Below are 13,554 nucleotides of genomic sequence, written 5' to 3' on the forward strand. Positions count from 1 at the left end.
TTTCTGTCATAGTGAGAGTCCCAGTAGGCACAGTAGTAGGTAGCTGTGTCATCTGGAACTATGCTTTTTATTATGAGAGTACACATTTTCTGGTCAGAAACCGTTTCAACTGTATACCTGCGCCCTTGGAAGCTCTTATCTGCTCTTGTAATCCTTGTTGTAACGTAGAACATCCACTCTAGGGCTTTATTCCCCTTCTGTTGGTACCAGTGAATGATGGTGTTATCAAAATTTGCAGAGACACGTTAAAAATGACACAGCACACGTGTACTGCCTTGAGATTTGGTTATGGATACAGGGGTCTGTATGGGAATTTCCTGTGCAAGTCCATCTAGGAAAAAATAAAAAAAAATTAAAAAAAAAAGAGAGAAAAGGATAAATTTATTTAATAAGTCAGTGATAGTCAGTGGTAATTAGTGACTGGGGAAAATCCCTGTTAGTACAACCATGTATGCTGGTGAGGAAAATGTGGATGAAGTAAGAAGGACTTACCAAACCAAGCTGTGGTGGCCACAAGTGCTGCCAGCAGAAGCATGTTTGCTGGTCCCGCTCAGCTGAGACTCAGAGGAGAGGGAAAGACCCTTGATGGGGACAGGGTTGAGTGGGAGGAGCAGACGTCTCCAGCGATGGCTCTTCTGGGAGTAACAGTGTGGGGCTAGGTTTGCAGAGAAACCACTGCAGCCTGGGAAAGGGCTTAGACCTGGGAATGCTCACGCTGCTGAGGACGTTGTCATCCCATCAGCTTTTCAGAAAGACTGGTAAGTCCAAGGAGCGTGGCGTGTGGCAACTTGAGGCAGAGCTGCTGAGAAGGGGTTGAGAGTGAGAGCAGCTGCAGCCATATATCAGGGTGTGAATCTCCCAGCCCAGAGGCCACCCTGGTGGGCGCTGAGTGTGAGCGGTCCCCCGCAGTGGCGGGAGGCATGTCCCCACCCCGTCAAGGACCATGTCTTGCTGCCTCAGCCTGGCCACCGAGCTGCGGCCTGCCGAAATGCCCCTGTGCCTGTGCTGCCCCCACTGCAGCAACTCGTGGGGATCAACCTGCAGCAACCACAGCAGCATCCCCAGGAGCAGGCGCCTCGCCTGTGGTTTTGTGTGGGGAGGAAATACACAGCTGCAGGGCTTGGGTTTTGAAGCTGAGGTGAGCTGCAAGCACTTCTTGGGAAAAAAGGCTGGAAGAGAAAGGCAGAGAAACATGTCCCAAGTACAGTACTCTGCATGTCCCCCTCTCAGACATGGTGAGGTTGCCATCAGCCCATTTCTCCAGCCTGACAAGGTGCCTCTGGATGGCAGCATGTCCCTCTGGTGATGACAGTAGAGGTCTAGCATGACCCCCACTCCTCCCAGGTTGGTGTTGTCTACAAACATGCTGAGGGAACACTCTGTCCCATCGTCCAAAGCCTTAAGGAAGATGTTAGACAGGACTTGACCAAGGGCTTTGTGCCACTGATCACCACCCTTGGGGCCCAACTGCTCAGCCCATCTTTCGGTCTCCTCGTCCAGCCCCTCACACCAACAGCCTTTCTCTAAGACTCTTACAGGTGACAGTGTCATGGGCTTTAATCAAGTCCCCAGACTATCTGCACTGCTCTCCCCTCATCCAGCAGGCTGGCCATTTCATTGTAGAAGTGTATGGGATTGGTCAAGAATGACTTCTCTGTGGTGAACCCATGCTGAGTACTGCTGATGATCTCCTTGCCGTCTGTCTGTTTGTTGGAGGCATAGGCCATGGCTGAGGACTTCACTTCTCTTCTGGACACCTCAGGGGAGAAACTGTGATGATAAAGTGGCATTTCTGGTCTGTTGTAGGACTTTGTAGAGACTGAAATGCAAAGGAATACAGTAGGAAAGTGGGAAGGAAAGTCTACCAAATCATGCAGTCTTCTCTCCTTGTTTCAGACACACGTCTTGTTTCAAGAGAGAGCACCAAATATGTAGAGATACATTGCTGTTCTTGCTCCATGGATTCAATAAAGAATAGAAATCTTCTGCTGCTGTTTGTTCATGAGGCACAGACAGGCTGTGTTCACTGCCAGGTGAGTGCTTTCTGTATACCCAAGTCTGCAACTAAACAGCGAAGTTCCCTATTTGTACCCTCAACTGACGGGGACCTGCAGCTTCTGCATGTTACAGAGATGTGTGAGTATGGAAATAATATCCTGATTACTAATATCCTCTATTTAGCAGCTGTCATGTTACGCTGTTGTTTTTCCTACCCTGTGGCAGAAAATCATCAGAGCAGGGCTGAATGAGGAAGTATCTGTGTTTGGGCAGAGCTCAGAGCTTGCGTTTTGGAGTGCCAAGTGCCTTTTTGTATGGTTTATCTTGGCCCATCTAACGCTGTGATGCCTTGATATGAATACCAGTACGCACAGTATTATGTGCCAGCGTCCCTCTGGTTTACATTATTTATTTGGAGACTATAGAGAGGTTCAGAGGCACGCTTCCTCACTTGATACTTTTGTCTGTCAGAGCTGTCATCAAACGCAGGTATCTGTCCCGACACGTACAGTATTCTCTTGATCGGCTGCCCAGGAAGCTGCTTGTACCAGTGCACGGTGTCTTCTTTTGTCAGCCGGCATGCCATGCTGGCCGAGCGGCCCTCTGCCTGAGTCCGCATTGCTGGGCTTTGCACTGGCACTGCCTGCGTGTCTCCACCTGGAAGGGAATGGAGAGAAATTGGGTGAACATGTGGTGAGGGCTCAAAACGTCTGCAGTCTGGAGCAGGGGCTGTGTTCTCCACACACGGGAAGGAGAGGAGAAAGGGAACGGGGCTTACGGGACCAGCAAGAAGCTGCCAGCAGGATGGGCAGCAGCAGCATGCTGCCTGCTTGGGTGAAGCGTGGAACAGAAGTAGGGGCAGGAAGGTTATAAAGCCCTCCAGGTGGAGAAAGAGTCAAACAGCTCTGTGGAGGAAATGACTCATTTGGCACACCCAATGGTGGTGTCTCCGCTCCTTACCATTGCTGGGTGGGGATGGGGAGGGCTACACCATGGAAACTAAAATGTAAAAAGGTCCATACCCAAGCTACTACTGACCTCTGCAGAGTCAGTGAAATCCTTTTGTGTGACCTTAAAACACCCAAGGTACCTAGAAAGACGGTCATTTCCCCAAAATCAAGAGACAAACCAAGTGTGGGAGAGGCCGTCTCCTGACTTACGCGAAATCCTAGCAAGGTACGGGGCTCTTTCTCTTATTTCAGCTGTGTTTTGACTGCATGGTCTGTCTTTCAAAGGTCTGAGCCCTCACAGTGACTGCCAGTCCAAGGCTGGCTTCTTGCTCCCACCAGCTGCAAAATCCTGTTCGTAATATAGTGCCTGATGAGAAAAGTGCCTGATGGAAGGGCTTCTTTCATATCAAAAGGACTTTTTATCATTTCCTGGTGAAGCACTTGGCATCTGTAGCTCTGAGATCATTAAACGGCTTGCTGTTGATTTCCTGCCTTCATGGCAAAGCAGTCTGAAGTGAAAACCTGTTGCTATTGGAAAAAATGTTTGTGGCTATGTGAGTGGGGGCAAAATGTGGATTTGGTAGCAGGGGGCTGCAGGGGTGGCCTCTGTGAGAAGAGTCCAGGAGCTGCCCCATGTCAGGTAAGAGCCAGCTCCAGAAGGCTCCAAAAGGGACTCACTGCTGACCCACCAGTGGCTGCATCTCCATGAGAGCAGATTCAAGAAAGAGAACTAAAAGAAAAACAATACTGCTGCACAGCAGCAGCTGGGAGAGCGAGGAGTGAGCACCAGCCCTGCAGCCCCCAGGTGAGTGCAGCAGGAGGGCAGGAGGTGCTCCAGGCAGGCAGCAGCAGTTCCCCTGCGGCCTGTGCAGGGAGAGGCCCCTGGTGGAGCAGGCTGTGCCCCTGCAGCCCATGGGTCCCTCATGGAGCAGATCTCCATGCTGCAGCCCCTCCATGGGTGGAGGAGCCCCCGTTGGAGCAGGGGTCTGGGCCCCCATTCCCCGTTCCCATGTGCCTGACTCTTGGGGGGAGAGCACAGAAGATGGTGAATGGTGGTTTGGAGTGGGGGAGGAAAGTGTTTTTAGTTGCCTTTTTATTTCTCACTGTTCCAGAGTACAAGAACAATATAGGCAATACATTTCAATAACCTCTCTGAGTCTCCGTTACCCTTGATGGTAATTGGTGAGAGATCTCCTTGTCCTTAAGTCAAGCCTGGAGCCCTTTCATCGTACTTTCTTCCCATTTTCCTTTGATTAGGTGGAGTGAGAGAGTGGTTGTGGTGTATTTCATCTTTCCAGCTGGGAAAAACCACCAGAACCAGCAAAACGTCAGCTGGAAAGGGAAGATTGCTCTTGTATAGATTCAGGTCCACCATCCAGGTCTGGTTGGAAGGAGAAGACAAACCCAGGCTAAACCTGGGAATTGAGTTCATACAGTTCAGAGTCTGAAAAATATCAACCCCCTGACCCAATGACCCAAAAAGAGAACTTTTTTTTTTTTTTTTTCCCTTAATCTTTTCTTTATAAATCTAATGCATAGTAAAGCACTGACTGTCAGGTTAAATTCCTTTATTTAACTTTCTTTCTCAAGCCATGGGCTTTGAAAAGCTCTAGGACAACATCCTGAGTTATTTCCAGGGACAGAAGCATGGAAAATTGCACATCCCTTGTAAAGAATTCCTTAAAACCAGTTCCCTGCCTCACTTGAGTAAAGTCAGGGGAAGAGAAGGTGCTGACGTTGAGTTAGGCATTTGCCCCTCACCGTTCCCTTTGCATGTGCCACTTGCTCCGTCGAAATCCCCAGCTTTTGGCAGCTGCCCCCACCAAGGAGTGGCTCAGCGCCGAGCCAGTCCCGGCTGTGCAGAGCCTGCGTGTTGAGGCCAGGCGGCTCATCCACACTGGGGGAAGTGAGTTGGGATCTTTCAAATCGTTTGTGGTTGAGCCTCTGAGGGAGTATTGGTTGAGGTGATCGCTGGGTTTCTGCTGTAGTGAGAGTCCCAGTAGGCACAGTAGTAGATAGCTGTGTCATCTGGAATTATATTGCTTATTGTAAGAGTACAAATTTTCTTTCTTGAAATCCTTTCAATTGTATATGTTCGCCCTTGGAAGTTTTCCTCCACTGATGTTTTCCCTGTTGTAATATAGAACATCCACTCTGGAGCTTTATTCTCCTTCTGCTGGTACCAATGAATGACGATGCTATCAAAATTTGTAGAGACATCTTTAAAATGACATTGCAGACGTGTACTTCCTTGAAATTTGGTGATGGATATAGGTGCCTGTATGGGAATTTCCTGTGCAAATCCATCTATGAGAGAAGAGAATGAAAGGAGAGGAGAGGAGAGGAGAGGAGAGGAGAGGAGAGGAGAGGAGAGGAGAGGAGAGGAGAGGAGAGGAGAGGAGAGGAGAGGAGAGGAGAGGAGAGGAGAGGAGAGGAGAGGAGAGGAGAGGAGAGGAGAGGAGAGGAGAGGAGAGGAGAGGAGAGGAGAGGAGAGGAGAGGAGAGGAGAGGAGAGGAGAGGAGAGGAGAGGAGAGGAGAGGAGAGGAGAGGAGAGGAGAGGAGAGGAGAGGAGAGGAGAGTTTATATCACGTTATTAATGCCAATCTGGGATTTGGGAAGATATTCCTTATCAACGAGGAAAAGTAAGATAAACTAGGAGGGACTTACAAGACCAAGTGGTTGTGGCCACCAGCGCTGCCAGCAGCAGCATGTTGGCGTGTCCCACTCAGCTGTCTCAGAGCTCTCTGTTCTCCGAGTTGCGACTTGCAGAAGGAAACTGTCCCCGGGGCAGGCTGAGCTGTGCCACGTGGGAGGAGGAGGTGCCTCCCTCGGGTGGCAGCTGGAGAGCCCCTGCATCGAGCCACAGGGAAGTGTCCCCCAGGCTCCTCCTGGCAGCACCGGTGGTCAGGGAGCAAGGGCAGTGCAGTGGGAAACAGGAAGAGTTTTTCCTTAGAAATACTTGGGCATTGCAGGCACCATATTCTCATCACCAAAGTGTTTGTCAGTGGTATATGCAAGCGTCATCTGGAATGAGGGTCCATCAGCTCTGGGGAGGAAACGACTCGTTTGGTACACCCAAGGGTAGTGCCTCAACTCCGTACCATTGCTGGGTGGGGATGGGGAGGGCAGGGAACAGGGGGTTACTGCTGCTCAATTTTTTTAGCAAAAATACACCACTGCAACAAAAATGCAGAAAGGTCCATACCCAAGCTACTATCGACCTCAGCAGAGTCAGTGCAGTCCTTTTGTGGGACCGGAAAACACCCAAGGTGCCTGGAAATCTGCTCATTTCTCCCGCATCAGAAGACAAAGCAAGTGTGGGAGAGACTGACTCCTGGCTTATGAGAATTCCTAGCAAGGCATGGGGCTCTTTCTCTTATTTCAGCTGTGTTTTGACTGAATGGTCTGCCTTGCAAAGGTCTGAGCTCTCATAGTGACTGCCAGTCCAAGGGTGGCTTCTTGCTCCCACCAGCTGCAAAATCCTGTTCCTAAAACAAAGTGTGAGAAAAGTGGGAATCTGGGCCCCCATTCCCTGTTCCCATGTGCCTGACTATTGGAGGGAGAGCACAGAAGGTGGTGAATGGTGGTTGGGAGTGGGGGAGGAAAGTGTTTTTAGTTGCCTTTTTATTTCTCACTGTGCTAGAGTACAAGAACAATATAGGCAATACATTTCAATAACCTCTCTGAGTCTCCGTTACCCTTGACGATAATTGGTGAGTGATGTCCTCATCCTTAAGTCAAGCCTGGAGCCCTTTCCATCATACTTTCTAACTTTTTTCCTTTGAGGAGGGGGTGTGAAAGTGGCTGTGGTGGATTTCATCTTCCAAGCTGGGTATAACCATCACAAACATCAGCTGTCAAGGGAAGATTACTTTAGTATAGATTCAGGTCTACCATCCTGGTCTGGTTGTAAGGAGAAGAGAAACCCAGGCTGATCCTGGGAATGGAGTTCTTACAGTTCAGAGTCTGAAAAATTTAGAATCGTGGAATGATAGAAACACATCTTTGGAAAGGACCTACAATTTCTTCTAGTCCAACTGTCCTCCTATCGCCGGTAATACTCACTAAGCTACTAAATCGTTATCTTGTAGCACCTTTTCCAGGCACTTCTTGTACACCATGAGGGTAAGTGACTCCACCACCTCCCTGTGCAGGCCGTTCCAGTGCCTGACCACTCTTTGAGAGAAAAAGTTTTTCCCGATATCTAATCTAAATCTCCCCAGGTGCAACTTGTGGCCATTTCCGACACCCTCCTCATGACAACCTCCCTTCAGGAAGTTGTAGAGTGCAATGAGGTCTTCCCTGAGTCTCCTCTTCTCCAGACTAAACAACCCCAGCTCCATCAGCCGCTCCTCACAGGACTTGTGTTCCAGATCCCTCACCAGTTTTGTTGCCCTTCTCTGGACATGCTCCAGGGCCTTGATGTCCTTCTTGTAGTGAGGGGCCCCAAACTGAACACAGCACTCGAGGTGTGGCCTCACCAGAGCTGAGTACAGGGAACAATCACCTCCCTGCTCCTGCTGGCTACACTATTTCTAATATAGGCCAGGATGTTGTTGCCCTTCTTGGCCACCTTGAACGCCTCTGGCTCATGCTTAGCCAAGCATCGTCTTTTTTTAGCATAAAATTTTATTTTACCTTGCCCCATGCTTTTTACAGTTTATACACATTTGTAACAAACTTGTAACAGCAAAAAATAAATAACAGAACTAACCCTTGTTCTGATGTATGGATACATAGGATTTTTTACCATTTGCTCCTTTGTTCATACAGGATGTAACACCATGCCCAGGGAAACCCGTACCCCTGTGTAGCCTGTACCTCACCCAAACCCGCCCACGTTAATGAAGGCCTTTCCATTTTCTGCCAAGAATGAGAAAGGTACAGTATACTTTGAGTAAGCTTTTAAACAACATGTCTTCGTACTTTCCTAGGCAGTGAGAAAAAGTGACGTGTAAGCGCGTCACTTCTCCAAGAAATATTTTAGAAAGTAACAAATTTAAATGGAAATGGATGTCAGTATTCTGACCTAAATGCTTCCCTTTTGCATGCTGTTTTTTTCTAGGCAATCTGTCATGGCAATGAACTTCAGCTGTCCCAGCACACATAAGTCTTAACATTTCCTCAAAACAAGCTGAAAAGAACTATGTCAAAGATGATCAAAACAGAATACTTGGAAGTCTACATTACCTTCCAACAGCTACGTGGTTTTCTAAGACTTTGATGATTAAGACAGAGTAGGCCACTTCTCCTTTGATAGCAGAGGTTGCACTGAAGGGGGATAAAAGAATCCAAAAATAGTCGGAACAGGTATTTACACCTACTTTTGTAAATTTTACAAATCTAATACTCTGACAAAAGGTTTTATATCTCAAACAGTTAATGCTGACTGCATGTTAAAATTTCGCATTTACCCAAGCTCTTCCTGAAAAGCCATGGTAGTCTGAGATGCACTCAAACCTGCACCTGTGCCAGCTATAAGGAGCATCTACTCACACATTGCAAAGAAAATGTTAACTTCAAAAACATTGGAAGTAATAAGTCCAAGTAAAACATTTATTCTTAAATATTTTTTTGAAAGTGCTTCATTTATCTACCAGGATTGTTAAAGAAAGGTGAAAGCAATTTATTGACTCAATGCATTAGAGTCAATTTCTAACCCTCATATCCATACACCTTACCCAAAAAGACACCATTGTCATTTCCTTAATCTCTTCTTTGTAAAAAGAATAGATGAGAAAGCACTGATCTTCAGGTTAAAGTTTTGTATTTTGGTTTACTGTTTGGTTTACTTTCAAAAGCTCCGGGACAACATACTGAGTTATTTCCAGGAACAGCAGCATGGAAATAAGCCCCTTTCCACTAAAGAAATCCTTACAAACAGTTCCTGCCTCACCTGAGAAAAATCAGTGGATGAGGAAGTGCCGAGGCTGGGTTAGGCATTCGCCTTTCACCGTTACTTTTGCACGTGCCACTCGCTCCGTCGAAATCCCCAGATTTTGGCAGCTGCCCCCTCCAAGGAGTGGTTCAGCACCGAGCCAGTCCCGGCTGTGCAGAGCCTGCATGTTGAGGCCGGGCAGCTCATCTACGCTGGGGGAAGTGAGTTGGGATCTTTCAAATCGTTTGTGGTTGAGCCACCGAGGGAGTATTGGTTGAGGTTATCGCTGGGTTTCTGCTGTAGTGAGAGTCCCAGTAGGCACAGTAGTAGGTAGCTGTGTCATCTGGAACTATACTTTTTATTATGAGAGTACAAATTTTCTGTTTAGAAACCCTTTCAATTGTATAAGTGCGGCTTTGGAAGCTCTCATCCACTGCTGTTGTCCCTGTTAAAATGTAGAACATACGCTCTGGAGCTTCATTCTCCTTCTGTTGGTATCAGTGAATAATGGTGTCATCAAAGTTTGTAGAGACACCTTTAAAATGACATTGCAGGCGTGTTGTTCCTCGAGATTTGGTGATGGATATAGGTGTCTGTGTGGGAATTTCCTGCGCAAATACATCTACAAGAGAACAGAATTGAAGAGAACTGAAGAGAATTCAGAAGGGAAGGGAAGGGAAGGGAAGGGAAGGGATTGGAAGGGAAGGGAAGGGAAGGGAAGGGAAGGGAAGGGAAGGGAAGGGAAGGGAAGGGAAGGGAAGGGAAGGGAAGGGAAGGGAAGGGAAGGGAAGGGAAGGGAAGGGAAGGGAAGGGAAGGGAAGGGAAGGGAAGGCAGAGGAGAAATAATGTTTTTAACCAGCAGTCAAGGATTTGGGAAAATATCTGTTAGTGCAACCATGTTTGCCTGTGAGGGAATGCAAGATAAAGTACAAAGCACTTACCAAACCAAGCTGTGGTGGCCACAAGTGCTGCCAGCAGAAGCATGTTTGCTGGTCCCGCTCAGCTGAGACTCAGAGGAGAGGGAAAGAGGCCCCAGATGGGGACAGGGTTGAGTGGGAGGAGCAGACGTCTCCAGCGATGGCTTTTGTGGGCGCAACCTTGTGGGGCTACGTTTGCAGAGAACCCTTTCCCAGCCTGGGAAAGGACTTAGACCTGGGAATGCTCACGCTGGTGAGGACGTTGTCATCCCATCAGCTTTTCAGAAAGACTGGTAAGTCCAAGGAGCGTGGCATGTGGCAACTTGAGGCAGAGCTGCTGAGAAGGGGTTGAGAGTGAGAGCAGCTGCAGCCGTACATCAGGGCGTGAAGCTCCCAGTCCAGAGGCCACCCTGGTGGGCGCTGAGTGTGTGCGGTCCCCCGCAGTGGCAGGAGGCATGTCCCCACCCCGTCAGGGACCATGTCTTGCTGCCTCAGCCTGGCCACCCAGCTGCACCTGCTGAAATGTCCCTGTGCCTGTGCTGCCCCCACTGCAGCAGCTTGTGGGGATCAACCTGCAGCAACCACAGCAGCATCCCCAGGAGCAGGCGCCTCGCCTGTGGTTTTCTGTGGGGAGGAAATGCACAGCTGCAGGGCTTGGGTTTTGAAGCTGAGGTGAGCTGCAAGCACTTCTTGGATAAAAAGGCTGGAAGAGAAAGGCAGAGAAAAAAGTACAGGACTCTGCATGTCCCCCTCTCAGACATGGTGAGGTTGCCATCAGCCCATTTCTCCAGCCTGACAAGGTGTCTCTGGATGGCAGCATGTCCCTCTGGTGATGACAGTAGAGGTCTAGCATGACCCCCACTCCTCCCAGGTTGGTGTTGTCTACAAACATGCTGAGGGAACACTCTGTCCCATCATCCAAAGCCTTAAGGAAGATGTTAGACAGGACTGGACCCAGGGCTTTGTGCCACTGATCACCACCCTTGGGGCCCAACTGCTCAGCCCATCTTTCGGTCTCCTCCTCCAGCCCCTCACATCAGCACTCTTTCTCTTAGGCTCTTAGGGGTTACAGTGTCAAGGGCTTTAATCAAGTCCCCAGACTATCTGCACTGCTCTCCCCTCATCCAGCAGGCTGGCCATTTCATTGTAGAAGTGTATGGGATTGGTCAAGAATGACTTCTCTGTGGTGAACCCATGCTGAGTACTGCTGATGATCTCCTTGCTGTCTGTCTGTTTGTTGGAGGCATAGGCCATGGCTGAGGACCTGTCTTCTGGACACCTCAGGGGAGAAACTGTGATGATAAAATGGCATTTCTGGTCTGTTGTAGGACTTTGTAGGGACTGAAATGCCAAGGAAAAAAGCAGGAAAATGGGAAGGAAAGTCTACCAAATCATGCAGTCTTCTCTCCTTGTTTCACATGCGCAGCTGATTTCAAGAGGGAGCAGCAAGGGGATGGTTTTATATTGGTCTGCTTGCTCCATGGATTCCAATAAACAATAGAAATCTTCAGCTGCTGTTTCTTCACAAGACACAGACAGGCTGCGTTCACTTTGTACTTTCTTTGCTGTCATCTTGACAGCAAAGTTCCCATTTGCACCTCAGGAGTGCTATGAAAATGTGAAGGACCTAGAGGGGAAGACATATGAGGAGCGGCTGAGGTCACTTGGCCTGTTCATCCTGGAAAAGAGGAGGCTGAGGGGAGACCTCATTGTGGCCTACAGCTTCCTCACAAGGGGGAACAGATGGACAGGTGCCAATCTATTCTCCTCAGTCACCAGTCATAGGACCCTCGGGAATGGTGTCAAGCTGAGGCAGGGGAGGTTCAGGCTAGACATCAGGAAGAGGTTCTTCACCGAGAGGGTGGTCACACACTGGAACAGGCTCCCCAGGGAAGCAGTCACTGCACCAAGCATGTTGGAGTTTAAGAAGCAATTTGTCTGTGCACTTAGTCACATGGTCTAAAAATCTGGGTAGACTTGTGTGGTGCCAGGAGTTGGACTCAATGATCTTTATGGGTCCCTTTCAGCTCGAGATATTCTATGATTCTGTGGTTCATTTGATAGGGCCTTGAAGCTTCTGCTTGTTACAGAGATGTGTGAGTTTGGAAATAATATCCTGATTATTAACATCCTCTATTTAGCAGTTGTCATGTTACGTTGTTGTTTTTCCTATCCTATGGCAGAAAATCATCAGAGCGGGGTTGAATGGGGAAGTGTCTGCATTTGGGCAGAGTTCATAGCTTGCGGTTCGGAGTGCCAAGTGCCTTTTTGTATGGTTTATCTTGGCCCATCTAACGCTGTGATGCCTTGATAATAATACCAACGTGCACAGTAGTAAGTGCCAGCGTCCCTCTGGGTTAAGAAATCAATTGTGAGACTATAGAGAGGTTCAGAGGCACGCTTTCACACTTGATACTTTTGTCTGTCAGAGCCATCATCAAAAACAGGATTCATTTCTGACATGTACAGTATCCTCTTGGGTGGCTCTCCAGGAAGCTGCTTGTACCAGTGTATGATGGCATTACTGCTCAGCCGGCACTCCATTCTGGCTGAGATGCTCTTCACCTGCCTCTGCATCGCCGGGCTTTGCACCGGCACCGCCTGTGCATCTCCACCTGGAAGAGAATGGGGAGAAATTGGGTGAAAACTTGGTGAGGGCTCAAAACGTCTGCAGTCTGGAGCAGGGCCTGTGTTCTCCGCACAGGGGAAGGAGAGGGAAAAGGGAACGGGGCTTAAGGGACCAACAAGAAGCTGCCAGCAGGACGGGAAGCAGCAGCATGCTGCCTACTTGGGTGAAGCGTGGAACTGGAGTAGGGGCGGGAAGGTTATAAAGCCCTCCAGGTGGAGAAGGAGTCAAACAGCTCTGGGGAGGAAATGACTCTTTTGGCACACCCAATGGTGTCGCCTCAACTCCTTACCATTGGTTTGGGAGGGGTAATGTGGATGAATAGGAGGTTGCTGCTGCTTAAATTTTCTGGCAAAATAGACCATGGCAATAAGAATGTAGAAAGAACGTAAGAGATTCGATCTGAAGTCATTTTGTTCCTGTGTCCCTATGGTCCCTGTGTCCCTGTTCCGCCCAGACTCACCTGGAACTCCTGCTGAGTGCACACATTCACAGTGGGTCTGTTCCTCCTGCCCATCCCCTGGATGCTCTCCTCTCCTCAGACCCCACCGCTGTCCTAGAAGCACGTTTCCCCAGCCTTCCCTAGAAAATACGACCTGCTCTGGAAGCTCTGTGGGCCAGTTCCTTGTGACTTTTGTCTTACTCTTGCTTGGAACAGCTCCAGCAGGTCTGTTCAGCCTTCTGCATCTCCCCAGCCTTGGTCTGCCCCAGGCGGTCCCAGAGGACCAAGCCCAGCAGCTCCTCAGGGCTGTTCCTCCGGCAGCAGTGTCCTGCGAGCAGCCCGGCGGTGGGCAGGTCCCATGGGCAGTGCCTGTGGCCTTCCTGATGGGTTTGTAGCACCAAGGAGGAGAGGTGCAGCTGGTGTCTCTGTGGCAGGAGAGCCCTGGTGGCTGTGACAAAGTCACAGTGAGATGTGTGCATCTCCCAGGCAGCTGTTTGCTGCCCTCTGCTTTTTCAGAGTGAGTAGAGCTGAGGCAGGAAAATCTTGGACATTTTCTGATCCCACAAAGAGAACCCTTTCCGGATTTTCTCTAGGTCTTTGTTGACAGTATCATAAGGAACAAAATCTGCTAAGAACTGAAGGAACACTGTAGTGACCGGCACAGTTACAGATCAGACTTTCTGTGTCTGTTGCAAGAGGACACATGCACTGGAGAGGGCCTTCTTCTGCAATATAGCTTTGTC

At 49.1% G+C, this 13,554-nt stretch overlaps 1 protein-coding gene and 1 long non-coding RNA gene across 3 annotated transcripts in view; one reads left to right on the plus strand and one right to left on the minus strand.

Annotated features, from left to right (window-relative positions):
- The window catches only part of LOC106020193 (uncharacterized), a 31,859-nt gene extending 23,342 nt beyond the window's left edge, over positions 1–8,517 (plus strand). For both annotated transcript variants that reach the window (XR_011806832.1, XR_005263415.2), the window contains exons 2-4: positions 1,897–2,033; positions 7,722–7,829; positions 8,014–8,517. This is a non-coding gene — a long non-coding RNA (uncharacterized lncRNA). The remainder of the gene's footprint in view (positions 1–1,896; positions 2,034–7,721; positions 7,830–8,013) is intronic.
- The window catches only part of TARP (TCR gamma alternate reading frame protein), a 62,158-nt gene that overhangs the window by 45,986 nt on the left and 2,618 nt on the right, over positions 1–13,554 (minus strand).

Source organism: Anas platyrhynchos, chromosome 2 (genome assembly GCF_047663525.1).
Source record: "Anas platyrhynchos isolate ZD024472 breed Pekin duck chromosome 2, IASCAAS_PekinDuck_T2T, whole genome shotgun sequence".
NCBI lineage: Eukaryota > Metazoa > Chordata > Aves > Anseriformes > Anatidae > Anas > Anas platyrhynchos.